The following is an 18,357-nucleotide window of genomic DNA, read 5'->3' as shown; positions in this document are numbered from 1 at the left end:
CCCCACACAAGCCTTGTCCTCCCCCTTGACTCTCCCTCCTCCCTCTCTGTCGACTACCCTCTGCCTCGCTGGATGCACGTGCTTCTGTAAATGCATGTGTGTCGGCTGACGCTTGTGCTTCAACCGATGCATGTACAGGCACTGCACGTGGAGTACCTGCAATTGGGATTTGGACATTTGGTGTTTGGGAAGCAATGCTAGGCAAAGACGTTAGAGGCGTTCCAGATATGATGCTAAACACCTCGTCTACTGTGGGAGAGCCACCAAGGTGTATAGTCATCTTTCCCATGAAGTCTTCCCTACTAGGAAAACCTCCAAAAAAAGCATTGACCTCTCTGTGCAAAAAAAACACAGGAATAAGACAAATTTGCTAAACTGTAATATTGTGTAAATTGTACTATTATGTAACATGTTTGTACAATTTGAAAAATAAAAGCTTGTCTTTTTTATCAAACCTGGCACGTGTATATTCGCGTCTGAGATGCAGAATAGATGCGCTCTCAGACGCTTCCTCGAAGTCAAAGCCTTTGTTTTCTGAGTAAAGCGCATGTATTCTCACGTCTAGTATGCAGAATAGATGCACTCAGAGATGCGGTACCACTATGAAAAAACAAAAGCTTTTTTTTTAGCATGGCGTGTGTATACTCGCGTCTATCATTCAGAATAGAAGCGCTTAGAGACGCGCCTGAAGACGTGATAACAAAAAACACATCTGTGCGTCTATATCTGTGTCTACTCTGGAAACTACACGCGCTCTCAGACGCGCTAAGTCGGCCACTCTCAGACCGACAACCGCCATTATTTTTTTGTGATACAAAAGCTTCAATTTCATAGAAAGAAAGATCATAATACAGAAAGAGAGAGAGAGAGAGGACTCACCTTGGGTCTTTGGTGTGGACAGGTGGTGGCGCTGCTTCCTTCCCCTTCTTCCTCTCCTTGGTGAGTTGTTCTCCCTTGATGCTTGCTACTTGTTGTCTCCTCTCTTTGCCTCTTGTTCCTCTTGTTCTCCTCTCTTTTGTTCTCTCTTTCTTCCTCTCCTTGGCTTTCTTCTCTTTAACTGTCTTCTTTCCCTTCTTGTCTCTTTGAAGTGAAAGAAGAGGTGAGTCATGAGGAGATGAGTCATGAAGAGACTAGTGGAGTTAGACTGCATGTTGGCTGAACTCGAGCTCCAGGACGTGCAAAAAATGTAGGAAACTCGCAGTTTGAAAAGAAATCCCTTGTATCTTTTGAATTTTGACGTTTGCATCTATTTTTCGTGTATATGCACGCCTAATTTTATGTAAACGCACTAATAGACGTGTAGATAGATGCAAACATAGACGCGTATTTAGCACTATTGCGTTTTTATCATAAGTTTTTGTATTTAAGATAAGTTTTGATAGTAAGTTTTTATCATAAGTTTTTATGTATTTATGATAAGTTTTGTGTATTTAAAATTGAATATCTTAGAATAATTAATACGCCTTGAAGTTTTTATGTAAACATATTAATTACAAATTTGATGTTGTCATGAATTAGGTTTAATCATGTCATTGTCATCACCTAGTGCAGTGCATGCTGATGAGTCAACGAGCACATCCTCAAGTGAGGATGAAACATTACGTTTTCATAATCGAGATGCATGGCTACGATGAAAATTTAAATGCATGTGTGATCATTGTCGAGGGTGTATTTTTTTAGCACATCAAGTTGCAATGTCACACCTCAGTATGTAAGGAGAATGGGACTGAGAAAAATCACCGATATTCATTGTTTTTAACACTAAGATTGCTAGTCTATGTTTACCCTTTTGAGGTTGAGCAGAATGTAGTGCCACATCCTCAGATGCTCCCTCCCCGCTATCGAGAGGCTGCAAAATGTTGGTGCGAGGAGGTAGAGTCTTCACGAAGAGTGGAGACTGATGACCATGATAGTAGCCCTCATGAAATGCCCCATCAAGTTGTAGAGGATGAGATTTTGGACAAAATGGTACACGATCTATTTTCACAACCGGTTCGGAGATAAGGTCACTCGATGAAGCCAGATGACCCACTATATGTAGCGTCATCTACTGTAATATTTCCGTTGTAAATATTTCCAACCCGTATGATACTCATGCAAGGGAATGACGGCATTGAATAATTGAATAATGAAATTGTACATTCTCCATTGGCATGAACAAGACCAAAGTCAAGGAAACCGCTTATGCTTGTGTGAACCCCCTCTTGGAAAGAAATCAAAATGAAATTTTTGATTTATGGTTATAAAAACAAATCCAGCCAACGATCGTGCTGGAGGAGAGAGAGGGGAGCTGCTATGACTTAGCTTCGGACTGGAGCTCGTAAGGGAATGTAGGCATGCATGATGCCGCGTGGGACGTAAGGGAGGACCCTCCCCCTCACTTATTTAAGTGTTGTGAAGGCTGCCGATGGGGAGGGAGCCGTGAGGAAGCTGTCGAAGGGAAGAAGGACCATGCTATGAAGGCTGCAGTGCTGTGTGATCAGAGGGAGAGGACGAAACTTGTCGCTGCTTCCCACCTTCATTCCCCACCACACGTGACCCTCCCTGTGGCACGAATTGTAAGGGAAGAGGGTCAAAGGCGCAAAACAAGAAGGGAGCCAAAGCTCCTGGGCGTGAGGGAAAGGACGATCGAAGGGAGAGAAGGGAGAGTGACCACAGTCCGCCAGGCCGCCACAGTCCGCCAGGCCGCCACAGTCCGCCGCCACATTCCGCCAAGCCACCGCCATCATTTCGCCGCCCATCCTCGCCTTGACCACGACTCTCTTCCCAATCATTGGGACCCCCCCCCCCCCCCCCCCCCCCCCCCGACATTGCTGCAGACTCCCAGAAGCTTCTTAGAAGCTTCTTTAAGAAGCTTCTAAGGTTAAGGCCATAGGCCTTGATCCTATGCGGGCTTCTCAGTTTTAAAACCGGGATCGGGAAACTCCTATTCCTACGCGAGGAGAAGGTATCGACCTCCTAGCCGTCTCGAAGAGCAAGAGTAAAGGCTAGAGGGAATCTGCGGAGTCCGTATTCACGTCTACAATGGCTCCCAAGAAGACGCAAGGCGCACCTGCGGGAGGTTCATCTCCTAGCATTCAAGTGGACATCTCCCCGAGCCCACAGACCCAGGTTTTTATGATTTTTGATTCTACGCAAAAGTAATGCATTAGGTATGATAACTCTCACAGAATAGAAAGCACCTATGCATGTTCAAATTTACCAAGCCAAATTAAGAGGCAATTGAGGAAAATTTGTCTAATTGATCGATTACTAGAATTATCTCATGGCATGAAATGGAGTTATTAACATTTTCAATATGATGAACGTGAGTTGTCTATCCATCGTACGACCTTAGTATTATGTTGCCTTATCATGCATTTCAAATTAGCGAGCCTAGAACACCTACCGCCTATCATTATATGGCTGAAGTTATTAAGTGTATTTTTGACTAGTCATGGAAAGAATAGGCATATGTCGTAATTTAGGAAAAATCTTTATTGTAATGGTTCTTGGGGAAAAGTTGTTAACACCCGTAGGAGGTTATCCGAAAAGTAATGGTGGTGTATCAAAAATGAATCTATGGATTGGCATGTGGCATGTGCTTGCAAGAAAGAATATACCAACACTAACTCTACAATAATCTCATTTAACTACGTTGTAGTTATGAAAGGGTTGCCTGTTGCACTTTCATCGTGCATAAAATTCATTCATCAAGTGTTGCATTTGGGAAAGTTTGCAGGATTTAAACAAAGCATGAGATTCTAAAGTGTAGATAACAAGGTAGTAGACATGATTATTTGAAGTAAGTCCTAGTAGGTCCTAAGAAAGTTGGTATCCAGCTTATCATGTATTTTTACTTTACCAATGAAAGATAGAGTGAGTCGCATGTTTACATGTATGGTGATAGTCGAAACTATTTTTCTTCTTTAGATCTAGTTATTATCCCTAGGGAAGGATTCATCCTTGTCGCGAGACAAGCATAGTGAATTACCCAAATCACCTAGCCGCAAGGGATTCGTATGGGCATGGTTTAGTCAATACGATAGATACCCCAAACACTAACTAGGGATTAGCACGTTAAGGATTCGGCCAAGTTTTCCAATTGTCGCTAAATCGAAACCTTCATGCCCAATGGTCCTAACCACATTCCCGAAACGTTGAGTCAATTGGATGCTCATGCAAACAATAATCTAGGGTTCTTACCCTAAGGACCAATCGTTCAAAATGATGAAACTCGAATTGAGTTGGAACCCTAGGACTAAACGTTGTCGATCTAGTGAAATTAGGGATGGGTTGGGTAAAAAGACACCCTAAACCCTGCATCTCGTCTGAAGATAATTCCGTGACCAGAAAACGCCATTCAATAGGTGAAATGATCTCTTGGAATGGAGGCGACACTTGTGCAACAAGTTGCAACGTCGCATAGCCTTGTGGTTTGATCACAAGAAAGTTTTGCCATTCCCTAGAATGAGGATGGCAGGTTCTTGCGCAAGTTTAACTTGCAAGGGGGATGGGTAGTCATCCTGTTACTTCATCCTCATTAGGGAAAATTTGCCAAGTTAAGGGAAGTTAGGTATTTGCTTGGACGCAAATGATTAATCAATAAATTAAAGCGACATGGCCGCCGGGATTTACTATTAGTAAAACCTAAAGCATTGGTTAAGTTGGGTTAACAGGGTATGACCTAACCCAAAGACAATAGGAATCTTGCCAAGTTGCAACTGATTCCGGATTGAATGCTGGATGCATTCGAAGAGAAGGATTCACTCCTTAACAGTTTGCCAACTAAACGACCACTGGAATTGATTGTGCTTGTAACAGTTTAGAAAGCACTGTTTGCATTGTTTGTTCAAGGAACTAAAGGATGAAAGATATATAAATGCTTCAGGTTGAAGGCCTGAAGGGAGTGGCAGCTCAGTTACCCCCGACTGCCTGCCTGACCCTAACCAAGGGGGTTGTTGACCGCGCCGGGAACGTGGATCGAACCCGCCGCGAGAGGTCTTTCCGTTGAGCTCTACTTGGAGCAGGAGGACGCTTGGGTGCCAAGGGGGGCTCTGGCCGTAAATTCCTTGCCTTCCGGGTCCTGCACAAGAGGCTAACGTGACTCGGGATTGGATCTCGAGGCCCGCATACTAGTCGACGGGCAGAAGCTTGGAATAGTGATCCCTAGCGGATCACTGATAGCCTTCGGGCGAATTATGAACAAGCCTACGGGCGGAACCCTCTGTATTTCAAAGATAAAATGATGATATGATAATAAAGAAGTTGTTTGATATTGTTTTTCTATGTCACGTGATAAGATTACGTGAAGGAACCAGTGCTTAACAGGGCTAATCAAAGAAGCTGTTTGTTATATGTCAAATTAATGTGTTAGGTAATTACATAACTAAAACAAACCGAGGAAAGTGTGGAGGATGGACCATGGGTCCATCCTATGGATGGGTGGTCCCGGTTAGCCGGGAACTTTTCTCAAAATCACTCGACGAATAGCGGGATGATCATCATCATCAAAGCTAATAATGAGAACGATGACCTAGAGTTACATCCTACCCGATTTACGCTGTTTTAGGGGAACGGAATGGGACTATGCTTTATGGCAGAGAGGTTGAGCCTTGCATCCCTCTCGTTTCCCATTCTCCTTGAACCAAGTGCAGCGTGAATCCGCTTCGGACCTGGTGTTCCTGCGTAAAGTAGTTCGCTCGGGTCTGACGCTAGTTGCTGTTAGCTAATGACCAAACAGGGAAACCCTAATTCCGGTCGATCCTAAGTGGGAAACGGCCAGGATACTTCCGCTACGTGGTAGACGCGGGAAGACCTAGATTGCAAAACCCGTAACATTCCAAGGGAGTGTCGGGCGGAGTTTTTCTAGACATTCTTCCCGATGGACTACGAAGACGTGTCCTAGATGATTCTAGTGGACACGTTACATCTACTCCGTTGTATGAAGGTTGTACGTACTCCGTTCTTCATGCGTCCCTCGAGATACTTAACTTGGAAACAATTTGTGGATGGAGTAATGTCAATTTGAATGCGTTATTGAAGTAGGTATCAATTTAGTTTGGCTTATGAATCATAATATTAATTGTTCTATTTTGAAATCAGACACAAATATATGTTGGTGGTTTTTTAACTCACTTTTAAAAATATATGTAGGTTATTATCACAAATGCTTCTAAAAGGAAACAAATTGCCAACTAAGAGAGAGCAAGCAAGACATTACTTGACATCTTTGGGAGGCCTGTATTATGTCAAGATCCATGCATGTGTCAATGATTGTGTCTTATTTCGTGGGATTCATGAGTTCGCACGAGAGTGTCCTATTTGTGGTGAATCAAGATACGAAGTGGAGATGAAGTTAATGGATGAAGTCTATTGGAAATCTCATGTCATGGCATGCTAGTTATCGTTTAAGTGATGGAAAATGGAGGATCCTTGGAGACACAACGGCATGGCAACATATAGACAATTTGTAGCCCATTTTCAAAGAAGAGCCAAGAAATTTGAGATTTGTATTAGGTATGGATGGAATCAATCCATTTGGCATCAAAAGCACATCATACAGTGTATGGCCAGTGGTATTGGTGAACTATAATATTCCTCCATCCATGGCAATTAAAAAGGGACATGTAATGTTGTCCCTTCTGATTCTTGGAAAGCACAAGGTAAAAAACATGGACATTTACTTAGAGCCTTTGATTGAAGAGTTAGAAATGTTATGGGAAGGTATTGAGGTACAAGATACAAGCACATTTGCATCATCTAGAGATTTCACTTTGAAGACTATGTTGTTGTGGACCATGCATGACTTTCTAGGATATGGAGAGTGTTCATGTACATGTATATAACTCTATATTTGAAATTCAAGACTTGAATCAATTGCATGTTATTAATTCACTTATTTGTTCAAGTTTAACCACATCAGGATATCATTCATGTCCTATTTGTGGTCCCTCTCTAGTTTTCTCTAGGCTGGCACGTTTAAAGAAGGTTATCTATGACAATCATCATCAATTTCTTCCTATTGACCATCCCAAATATGTTCTCCCTAATAATTGAATGGCTCCACAATCTCTAACCTTTCGAGATTAGAAGGAGAGATGGATTAATGCCAACAACCACTCTCCACTCGGCATGAGTCGGTAAGAAGTATATTTCTCTCGATTGACTTTAAAGTATTTAGCATGATGAATTGTTTATATAATATATTATTTGTTTGTTAGGTTCTCTATATTTTTTCGTCTTTCGTATTGGACTGAACTCGAGATCAATAACCTATTGGACCCCATGCACATATTCAAAAATGTTGTATCTACATTATGGGATCACTTGATAGGGGCTCGTGATTCAGTCAATGTAAGGGAGGATTTACATAACATTGGTCGCATGAGACGAGCCTGGCGAGGCATTGGACCCAAAGGAAAAATTGAGCTACCCCCCCATGCACCTTGGATGGTATCAAAGAACGAGGAAAAAATAGTGAAGGAACAGATATGTAGCTTTCCAACACGCACAGGATGTATGAGATGTCTCAAGGGAGCCTTCATAAAGAAAAAGAAAAGAGGTGTGGAGCAACTATCTGGTTTGAAGTCCCACAATTGGCACAAAATGATTCAAGTAAGGGTATCTCTAACCATGAATATAGTAATTAGTGAAGTAACTATGTGTAAACTTTGGGGTATAATGAACTTTTCCTCAACTAATCATTTGATCTATGAATATTATTTACATTCAGTTTGTACTTCCTACTAGCATATCCCATTGTATATCCAAAGATGTACGTGATATCATTTACAAGATGAGAGAGCTTGTGAGGTGTGTATACATTGTATTTTTTCATTATATATTGCATACATCATGTAGTGAATCTCTTTGAATTTCTACACAAAAATAAACAATTATCAAATACATCCTGAGAGATACGTGAGCTTGAAGGAAATTGATCCTAACACATTGCAAGATACTTGAGTATTGTCTATTGAGGTGGTTTGTTCGGTGGAGGAAATTTCTCCTCACTCCATTTTGACTACTCAATTACATTTACTCGTACATTTGATTGATGAGATCGCACTTTGTGGGGCAGTTCATGCAAAGCAGATGTTTTTTCTTGAGTGCTTCATGAAAACCTTGAAAGATTTTGTGAGGCAAAAAGCACGGCCTGAGGGAAGCATGGTTGAGGGTTGGTTAGTGCAATCATCCCTTGTTTATATATCTAAATATCTTGCTAAAGTGGACCCCTCTCAACTACGACTATGGAAAAACGATGAAGACTTGAGGATGATCTCTATAATACCTCAAGGAAAAGGAAGGAGTAAAGTGCTAACAAAAGAAGAACTTCATAAGTTAAATAGTTTTTATGTGCTCAATAGTGATGTAATGAGAAAATGGGTGACACAATATAATGAAGCAAGGAAGAAAAAGTGAAAGACAAGCATTTCGCACCAGACATGGACGTAATGTCTCATTTTCAGATCATCTAAATGCACTCCCACATCATATTGATATAGATTGGTTACATGAGAAAATGGAGAGAATGGAAAAAGAGGAGGGAATTAATATATCTCAAGAAGAGTGGGAATATGCTGCTTATCAAAGGTGAGACACTATCAATTAATTTATTTCTAGTTATATTTTATATAATAAATTGACATGTTTAATCTTAATCTTTTACTACTAGTCCACATTATTCAATGCTATTTGGTGTGAGGGTAAACATCTTCGAACTCAACGTATAGATGAAAAGAGAAATACCCAAGATTGTGGTGTCCTTGCTCACTTCGAGGATGCCAATGGTACCATGGAAGGTTATTGTGGCTTGATTCAAGATATTCTGAAGCTTGACTTCAGACGATTATTTATATATATACTGGATGTGAAGTGGTTTAAAGAAGTGGTAACAAATGGTGAGCATTGCACAATCAAACGTCATCCAAGTGGTTTTGTAATCATTGACTCTACAAAATTTCACCAAAACAAGAATGACACATTAGTACTACCTCAACAATGCGAGCAGGTATATATGTAAAAGCTAATTTTTTTATATGTATGCATGTGATACATATACACAATATAATAAGTATTTAAGTTTCTTTCTTTTGTTTTTCAAATACAGGTTGTGTATCATCCAATGGTAAACAATAACCAATGGTGGTATGTCATCCCTATATCTAATCGTTCAAAACCAATATATGGTAACATTACCAACATAGAGATAGCAGATGGCAATCCAACAATTAATGATGATGTACATGATGAAACCACAATGGATGATATGCGTGATATAGTACAAGATGAACCTCGCCAGAATGTTCAAGGAAACGTGGAAGAGGACAATAATCTGATTGGTGATGATGAAGTTATTGAGCAATATAGCAATACATCTGATAGTGGGATAGACTTATTTGTTTTGTTACCTCTTGGTAACATAGACCTAGAAATAGATAGTTTAGCAAGGGCTGATCTCATTGAAGATGAGATGGATCATTCACTCTAACATACTTAATTTGCTTAATGATTCAATGTGTATTCTTAATTTTATGGAAAATATCATACACACATGTGCATACTCAAGAATCAATAGTCAAGTTTAAAGCTAAATTAAATTTTCCATAATAAAAAGGAAGTATTTTTTATCTTCTTCAAGTAGAGAAATTACAAGATACATGCAATGCTTCCTACTAATTGTATAATTATATCAGGCTTGTCAACTGGAGGAGTTTCCATTCATTAGAGAGCAATGCAAAAATAATTATTAACTCTGTTTTTTTAATTATAATAAGTCCAATTTTAGGTGGTTTAATAATTACGCATCTGAAATCACCTCTATATTCGCATCTATATTTGTGTTTATCTGCGTGGATATATAGACGCAAAATTCGCGTCTATTTACATGCTCTTTTACACGCGCATATAGACGCAATGATAGACGCACCCAACTTTGCGCATCTAACATGCGTGTCTATGACTTGTTTCCCCCTTCTCTTCTTCTCTTCTCTTCTCTTTTCTTTCTCATGCACACCTGTGGTGGATGGAGCTTGAAGGAGGAGCCTTGAGGATGCTTGAGCTAGCATCTAGGATCGTGGAGCTACCGGTGTGTGTGAGGGAGGAGCCAACTCATTTCTGCATCGAGGTAAGCTCACTACATTCATAGGTTTGGAGGTGCGTCGGCTAGGTGAGAGGTAGCCATTAGAGCTTGCTTGGAACACTTAAAACAATAAGCGGTCTGGGGGTCTTGGCAGTCCAGCGAGAGCTCCCACAATTACTTTCTTGAGTGCATGCCTACCTTAATAGGCCATCATTTGAGGAGGAGATAAAGGCAATGGTGTTCCTTATGAATAAAAAATAAGATACTTGGTGCTAATAGTCTAGGAAATATGGATTTTTTTTATCTTGAGCTTCACTTCAGTGGTCACATTAATCACTCCACTAGATGACTAATGATGAGCAAACAAATCCTCCAATTGATGTTTTCCAAACTAGGTGACTTAATGGATGAGAATTTGATAAACTAGAAAAGGAGCTTAAATAGGCCTTCTATTCTTGTAATAGCTTTATTTCTTAATATTCTAGTCTATCTTGTGTCTAAATCCAAGCAAAGGGTTTCTTTATCGACATTCAAAGAATAACACTAGTGCCTCAGTCATTACATTTTCTATACTCACTCTTTAGAAGCTGAAGTCGCTTCCTTAAGTTTCTGTCCTTAACCAATCTCTAGATATTAATATTGAAAAAATAATGACTATATCCAAGGAACTTGGGAATGAATAGCCATATGATAAGCCACTATTTGCCTAGTTTCGAGGAAGGGACTAGCAATGGCTCTCTTTATTTCAACCACCTACTTAGAAGCATTCAATTCACATCATACATAGTAAGATTACTTATCTTTGGGGGTAGCTATTTATTAACCAAAAAAATTGTGAATTTAGATATATATTATCATGGAAAGTATGACCATAGGCTATTGCTATCAAATATGTTTAGCTTGTTACAATACCTTCATTTTCAAAAATCCAAAGACTATGAATAGTGTTGCATCATTAACTTGCCACCAAAGATAAAACTAAAAAAATCCAAAGAAATAAAACAAAAGGAATTAGATCCTCTACGATTGCTAGAGTGGGACCTATTTCACCTAGAGGGCCCAAGATTAGAATACATCCACATCACCCTAAATGTCAACATGTGAAGAATCAACACAACCACCTTGATAGTCCTTGCACATAACCTTTTGCAGGACCAAAACACTTTAGTATGGTGACTACTTTTTTTATGTTTGTAAGAAATATTCAATTAATTTTTTTTTTCTAATTGGCCTAGTAATTGCGCATGTAAGATTTTTTTTTCATCGAGAACACCATGTTGGGGAATATGAGAATTTCGCATAAGTTTTGGACACGTGGTCAAATCTTTGGATTTGTCATAACTTGAACACTATAACTCCAAATTGATCGCTCTATAGCTCAATAGATTCCATTTTTCAAGCACTTTCCAATGGTAGGCACATCATATGGTTTTTAGAAACCTATGGGTATGTTATTCGTGTGCCATCTTTTTAGTATTCAAGGAATGGGAATTGGGAGATTCCCAAACTCACTAATATTGTGTCCGAGGATAGTGGCAGTCAGTATGATTGATAAGAAACATCCTAATCAAGAGGGGTGCTGATTGCGACTACACCTACAGTTTACCATGAAATGTACTAGGAATCTTTGCAACACATGTATCACGTTATTTGTTGTGTGCCTCTCTTACATCTATGAGATTCTAGCTCGGCAATTCCTATGCCTTTTGTTAGATGTTGTACCATTCTATGTAGTGATTTGAAATAGGAAGAAAATGAATGTAAGATGGACTCGAGAGATGTGAAACTTGCAAAGCAAAGCCAATAGCTATAAATGCAACAAGTTTTTAGTGTAAAGGCTTCTTTTATCACAACAATGAGTTAGTGGGATGGCCTATTTTTTCCCCATTCTGATCGGTGCATTCGATGGTTGATACACTCTTGAAATAATTGCATGTATTAGGGCCACTAAAATAAAAATTTCCCTTGCTCATGTTTCAATGCATGTGTAGGATGTACTTGCATTTATCATACCTTTGAAAGTGCTCAAAAAAATTTCCAATGCAAGCTTGTAGCTACTACAAACTCCATTCAAAGGTCATTCACTTGCTTTACTAGGGTGTGCAATGGTAAATCACAACTAAAGGATTATGCTTTTGTTCGCATGAGACTTTTTTGCCATGCAAAGCTCAAAGAGAATATTGAATAACATAGATATCTATCTAATGTAGCTTCCAGAATGTCTTTTCTAGCTGAACTATTAATAAGAGTTAACAAAAAGTATTTTTTCACAAATTTTTTAAGCTAAAGCAGTAAAAGGAGGTGGAGTCTGAACAGAGCACTATTCGTGAGATTTGCTTACCCATGAAGACTCGCCTCTTCCACTTCGGCCTCTAGGAAAAAGAAGGCAACTGAAAACATCTATGACAATGCATGCCACCATGGTTTGTTCAAGCCACCTAATACCTTCTCTGCCAAGTAAGTTCCTTTCATCCCATATGACCCTGTGGACAAGGGGTATTTGTTGGACAATGTCATTTACAAAATCAAGAATGGTTTACTTCTTGATTTTGAGCATGATATGGAGGCCCTCAGGAAGATGATGTGAATTACTTGAACTCTGTTTGATTTCTATGTTAGTAAAACTACTTGGCCGTTTTTGATCAAGTGCTTGGAATAAGAAAAGGTGTGTATACTTCCTAAGATGGACAATGATGATATTGTAAATGCTTTCCAAGGGAATTCGAATTTGTTCCATGCATAGCAATTTGAAAATGAGATGTTGAATTTGAATGACTTGTGGGTGAAGTGGTGTGGTATCAGTCACATGGGGAGCTTTAAGAATCTTGGCATGATAGTCTTGTTGAGTCAAGAGAAGAGGTGAAGGAAAATGAATAAGCCTCTCATTGATGTCAACTATGCATCAACCATTGATACATCTGTAACACTTTCAACTTATTTTGCTACAACTAGAATTCCTCCTATTGTGTTTTTGCTAGCAAACAAAATCTTAATTGCCCAGTTGGTGCAACAAATTGCCAATGGGGTATTATTATTGAGCCTGGACACCAATTTTGACAGGTGCATGCATCTAATTTGAGAAGTGATAGAAGAAATCCCCATATACTTGGCTAATTCTTTATAAAACCTTCACTTGGAAGGCCAGAAAACTATAGCCATAGAGATTTTGAGTGGGACATTCCTCACTAGGTTATTGTACCTCGAAGCAATCATGGGAAGATCTATGCTTTTTGTTAGGGATTTGTTATGTGCAAATAACTTGGCTTGACTAATTAGATTCCCAAGCTAGTTGGTGCGCAAGTTGCAACAACAAATGCCAATCTAGTGCATCTATATTATAAGACCAGGTGGAATAACTATACACCTATGAAGGCCAACCCCACTTTTGTATCTGCTATTCAAACTAGTGATTTAGTATCCATTGATCATGTAGTTTATGCGCTTTGAAATTTTGACGAGATTGTAAGAGGTTATAAAGAAGAACTAATGGATGCTTGTGCTTTGGCTAATAGGACTTAAGTGTTTACTTTCCCACACACTTGCATGGCACTATGTGCCTTGATGAAGTTGCGAGAGAAGAATGTAATTGGGCCCAACCAATCATACTATTGTTATGAGTGCAGATCATGGTCTCATGTTTAGTCATTCCAAAATTGCTTACTAATTGAAGAAGATACTAGAGTTGTAGTCAAAGTATGCTACCCTCCCAATTGAAATAAAGGTTAATTTAAAGTCTCTCTCATAGGCACATTTGTGAGAATGAATCTAACCTAGAGTGTCAATATCTTTGAGGTTATTTGCACATTTCATGTTGACAAGTGGAATGAGCAACAACTATTTCTATGGTAAATCACATCTCTCATTTTGATAAGAGCATGGTGCTTCGGATTTATCTTTATGGTGCAAAAAAAAAACACTCAATGGGTTGGAATTTAGCATATCTCTGACGTTGTGTAATAAGGACAGATTGATCATGGAATTTTACATATCTCTGACATTATGTAATAAGGACAAATCGATCATTATGATATCCATAAGTTTGTTCTTATGTCTCCTATTACAAGCTTTGTACTTCTTTATTATATTTTACTACTTGTTGACCTTCTGAGTTAGACCGTGATTGTATCTCTGATGTTCTGAGCTTTATAGGTTTCAGTTCCAAGTCAGCTACTACTATGGATGTCGAATGAGCCGGATCTAGGACATGGCAGTTAGTTATGGTGGATGAAAGAAGAAGAGTAAACTCATGATGTAGAAGACAAAGACATTGTTTGTTACACAAGTGAATTAGGTTCCAAGATTGAGATTTGGACTCATAAACACAATCTTGTGTATGTGGACAATGACACTGACACTTTACTGATAAGAAAAGAGTATTATCATTGCATTAAGAAAAGGAAGCAAGTACAATTCTTTATAGGAAAGTAGGAAACTGCAATAGGCACCATTGTGCATATGGGATAGGTAAGCCTGCATGTCCTTGGCCTTGAAGCTCCATACAAAGAGGCTGTTAGTGAGTGTGATTGCTGAATCTCAACACCCCTTCTCAATCACAACTAGAAAGGCACAAAGTGTGTAGAGGCTGTAATGAGAACCACGTGCAAAGTGTGGGCACACCACAAACATGGTAGACACCAGAGGTTGTCGCAGAAAAGGCTAAGTGTGGGCAGCAAAACATGATGGACATCCAGAGGCTGTAACAGGGGCCTCACAAAGTGTATAGGGAATGTAGTGACAAGTTACATGAGGAGTTTACAAAGCTTATGGCAAGAAGCATTAGGGCAAGGAAATACAAGGCTTTTAAAACTATCTATCAGAGTAATGAGAGTAGAAGGACTTATGAGTCTTGTCCTTCCGATCCTGGTGGTCTTCATCTTCATCTTCATCTTTTGGTCCATGGTCTTCTTCTTCTTTCACAGTTGCAAGATAGGCCTTTTGGGACCTCTTCCTAGCATGACAGAACTTCTCAGTGTGTGCAGTCCTTTTGCAGAAGTCACAGAAGAGTGGTTCCTTTTTACCTTTGTATCTGTTGTTTACATATAACATTTGTTCATCCTTTGAAGTGCTAGGCTCTTCTTTGCTTTTAAGTTTCTTTTCTTCCTCTAGCAGAGAGGCTTGAGGGTCAGGCATATTGGTTGATACATTATCATAGGCAGGAGGCACACTTTTTAACAAGACACCAATGCAAACATCTTTATCCATTTTTAGCTTTATCCCTGCAAGATGAGTAAACAGGCTTTCCATGTAGTTCAGATGGGATGCCAGGGATGTATGAGGCTTCATATCAAGTCGAAAAAATTCAATCAATAGACCATACTTAGACGACTTTGACTGTGCACCAAATAAGGCATCCAATTTGTCCCAAGTATCATGGGACGTGTCACAGGCATCCACATGATGGATGTAGCTGTCATCCAATTCCAGCTTAATGATGGCTTGTGCCTTGTCATCATTCTTCTACCAAGTAACTGCAAGGTCCGCATCCCGAGGTTTCTTCTCTTTGCCATTGGTAATGGCCCAAATACCCTTCTTTATCAGAATGAGCTTGATGCGGGTTTGCCAGGTGTGAAACCCGACTCCCTTGAACCAAGCATTTGGAGAGTCTTTTCCCATGTTGGATAGTTGAAGCAATAGTAAATCAATACCAAGATTCTCAGATGTTACAGGTGAAGGAGCAGATTACAATGTGTCTAGAGACACAAGTAATGGTAGTGTGAAAACACACTATGTAGAAACTTGATGTTGAGCTTGAATCTTCCTTGCTCGGGGTCATTGATCCTTCTTCAATCTTCTCAGCTCCTTCCTCTCCTTGATTTGGTGCTAAGACAGTAGATCAGAGTGGGCTTTAGCTTGGTTTAGTGGCAGGAGTGAGAAAATGAGAGAAAAATGAGCTTGGGAGATTTTGGCTATGGTGGAATTAGGGTTTCTAGGACAGGGGCCTAGTTTTTCAGTCTGTGTGGGCTGTAGCCTTGATCATTTTCCAAACTTTTTTTATGGATAGAGAGCTTATAACATGGGATTCCAAAGCCCTAAGGTCGTGGACCAGATTGCACTGCATGGGAGACGAACAGCTGTACGAATCGGGACTGGCGCAGATCTGGACAGCGAGAACGAAAATTCGCAATGCCAGGGCTATCGGTTGCCAATGTGCCTCTGTGATGTGCCAGAAAGGAGCGCAGGGAGTCAAGAATGATCCTCCAAAAGAGAGCTTCGGAGATATTTCCTGGTTCAAGAGATCTAAGATTCCTGGTTCAAGAGATCTAAGAGCTCTAAGGAGGCAGGGTCCTGTAGGCTATGGTAGCCATTGGAGCTTTATTGAAGGTAGAGTCAGAATTGAGCTGGGAGTGAAGTCATGAACTCAAGCTGAGCATAGGAAAGATAAAGAAGAGCTGGAAGAGCAGAGATGAGGTTGGGCCATGCCCAACTGAGCTCTGTTACCATGTCGAATAAGCGGGATCTAGGACATGGCAGCTAGTTATGGTGGATGAAAGAAGAAGAGTAAACTCATGATGTAGAAGACAAAGACACTGTTTGTTACACAAGTGAATTAGGTTCCAAGATTGAGACTTAAACTCATAAACACAATCTTGTGTATGTGGACAATGACACTGACACTTTACTGATAAGAAAAGAGTACTATCATTGCATTAAGAAAAGGAAGCAAGTACAATGCTTTATAGGAAAGTAGGAAACTGCAGAAGGCACCACTATGCATATGGGATAGGTAAGCCTTCATGTCCTTGGCCCTGAAGCTCCATACAAAGAGGCTGTTAGTGAGTGTGATTGCTGAATCTCAACAATGGAGCTTATAGGATACCTATGAAATGGGCACTAATGGACTATGGCATAGGTACATTTTTTAGCAGCAAACTAACCCAAAGTGCTACTGTCTCTAAGGTCGCATGCACATTTCATTTTGATAGGTGCAATGTGCAACCTCACTATTTTTTTGGTTAAAAACATCTTCCATATTTTGACAAGTGGCACATTTTTCTTTGGAGTTATCTTTATGCTACACAAGAATTAAGCTTTATGGGTTGGAATTTTTCAGATCTCTAATCTTATGTACTAGTAATAGTGAAAGTAGTAGGCACTTTTGTTTTAGAATAAAACACTAGATATCATCTCCTATTGCCATGCCTTGTGAGGGATGTGTGAATTGTAGTAAGGTCAAGTTGATCATTAAGGTACCCACAATTTTTTTCATATGTCTCATATAATAATAGGTTTTGGCCACAATGAAGATTATTGTGATGATGAAGGCCTTGATTGATGCCCTTTTTTAGTGGTCATTGAATGCAATAGAGAGTATCAAAACTATTACTCACATTTGGAGCTTACTTAAATATTCAGAATATGTATGGAAGATGGTCATGTAGATGTTCTATGCAATATGTCCTCAATTTGTATGCTTTTATTCAGATGTAACTTATTAATGTTATGCAAGGCGAAGTAGAGAAAATCTCTTTGAAGAAACCTAAATCTCAAAGACTCACAATGAAGGTTTTGTGGAGTATCTCCAAGATACAATTGGTTCTAATTAATACATGTAAAAGATTCAAGAAGCTACCAAATAGTTTGTGACTTTTTTGAGACTTTTGTTTTACTTGCTAAAGTATCCTTGAAATCTTTGTCCTTGTAGCATTGGTGTTTTTCTTTTCTTCTAAAGTGGTATAACACAAACATAAAGAGTGAATAAACATGGAGACCGCGGTGCTCATACCGAGCGTGAGAATTGTAGCTACTCACCAACTACTGGATCGCTTTTGGGAAAACCCCTAAGTCAAATTCCTTGTTTTGCCTACAGTCTGAGCTTTCTTCTGACATGGTTGTGTTCTCGTGCACCACCAAACTGTCGATAAGCTTAAGGAGGTCGGGTAGATCCACGTCTCTGTTGTTATTCGCTAAGTCCTACGCTCGGCTCTAATTTCCCATCTATGTCTTGGGATCTTCTCTTTTACTCGGTTTAGGTTCGTTTGGGGTCTATGCCTCCACTAGCTGCCATCAAGGTGATAACTCTCTCGACAACCTACTCAAGCTGCTAAGCAGTCGCATCTTTTGAATTTGCCTATTCCTTGCACCAAAATCAAGTTATGGGCATCGGGATGGCTCAAAAAGGTTGGTGCCGTTGAGATCTAGCTAGGTCTTGTGCAAACTTCCACAAAATTTGCAAATTTCTAACTCGGCCCAACTCGTCCGAATTGTAGGGGCTGAGTGGCAGATTCAAATGGGGACTGAGGACCAAATAGGAACACGGGTCGAACTTGCAACTCAGATAATCGAATAGATGTGGT

The 18,357-nt window shown here is 39.7% G+C and overlaps 1 pseudogene; it reads left to right on the top strand.

Annotated features, from left to right (window-relative positions):
• The first annotated feature begins 12,281 nt into the window (after positions 1 to 12,281).
• On the top strand, positions 12,282 to 17,990 carry LOC148009363 (threonine synthase, chloroplastic-like; annotated as a pseudogene).
• Positions 17,991 to 18,357: the final 367 nt, after the last annotated feature.

This window comes from Lygodium microphyllum, unplaced genomic scaffold (genome assembly GCF_053477565.2).
Source record: "Lygodium microphyllum isolate KBCC unplaced genomic scaffold, Lygodium_microphyllum_v1.1.10 scaffold_31, whole genome shotgun sequence".
NCBI lineage: Eukaryota > Viridiplantae > Streptophyta > Polypodiopsida > Schizaeales > Lygodiaceae > Lygodium > Lygodium microphyllum.
Note: the sequence above shows the minus strand (reverse complement) of the source record. Positions and strands in the feature narration are given on the sequence as shown.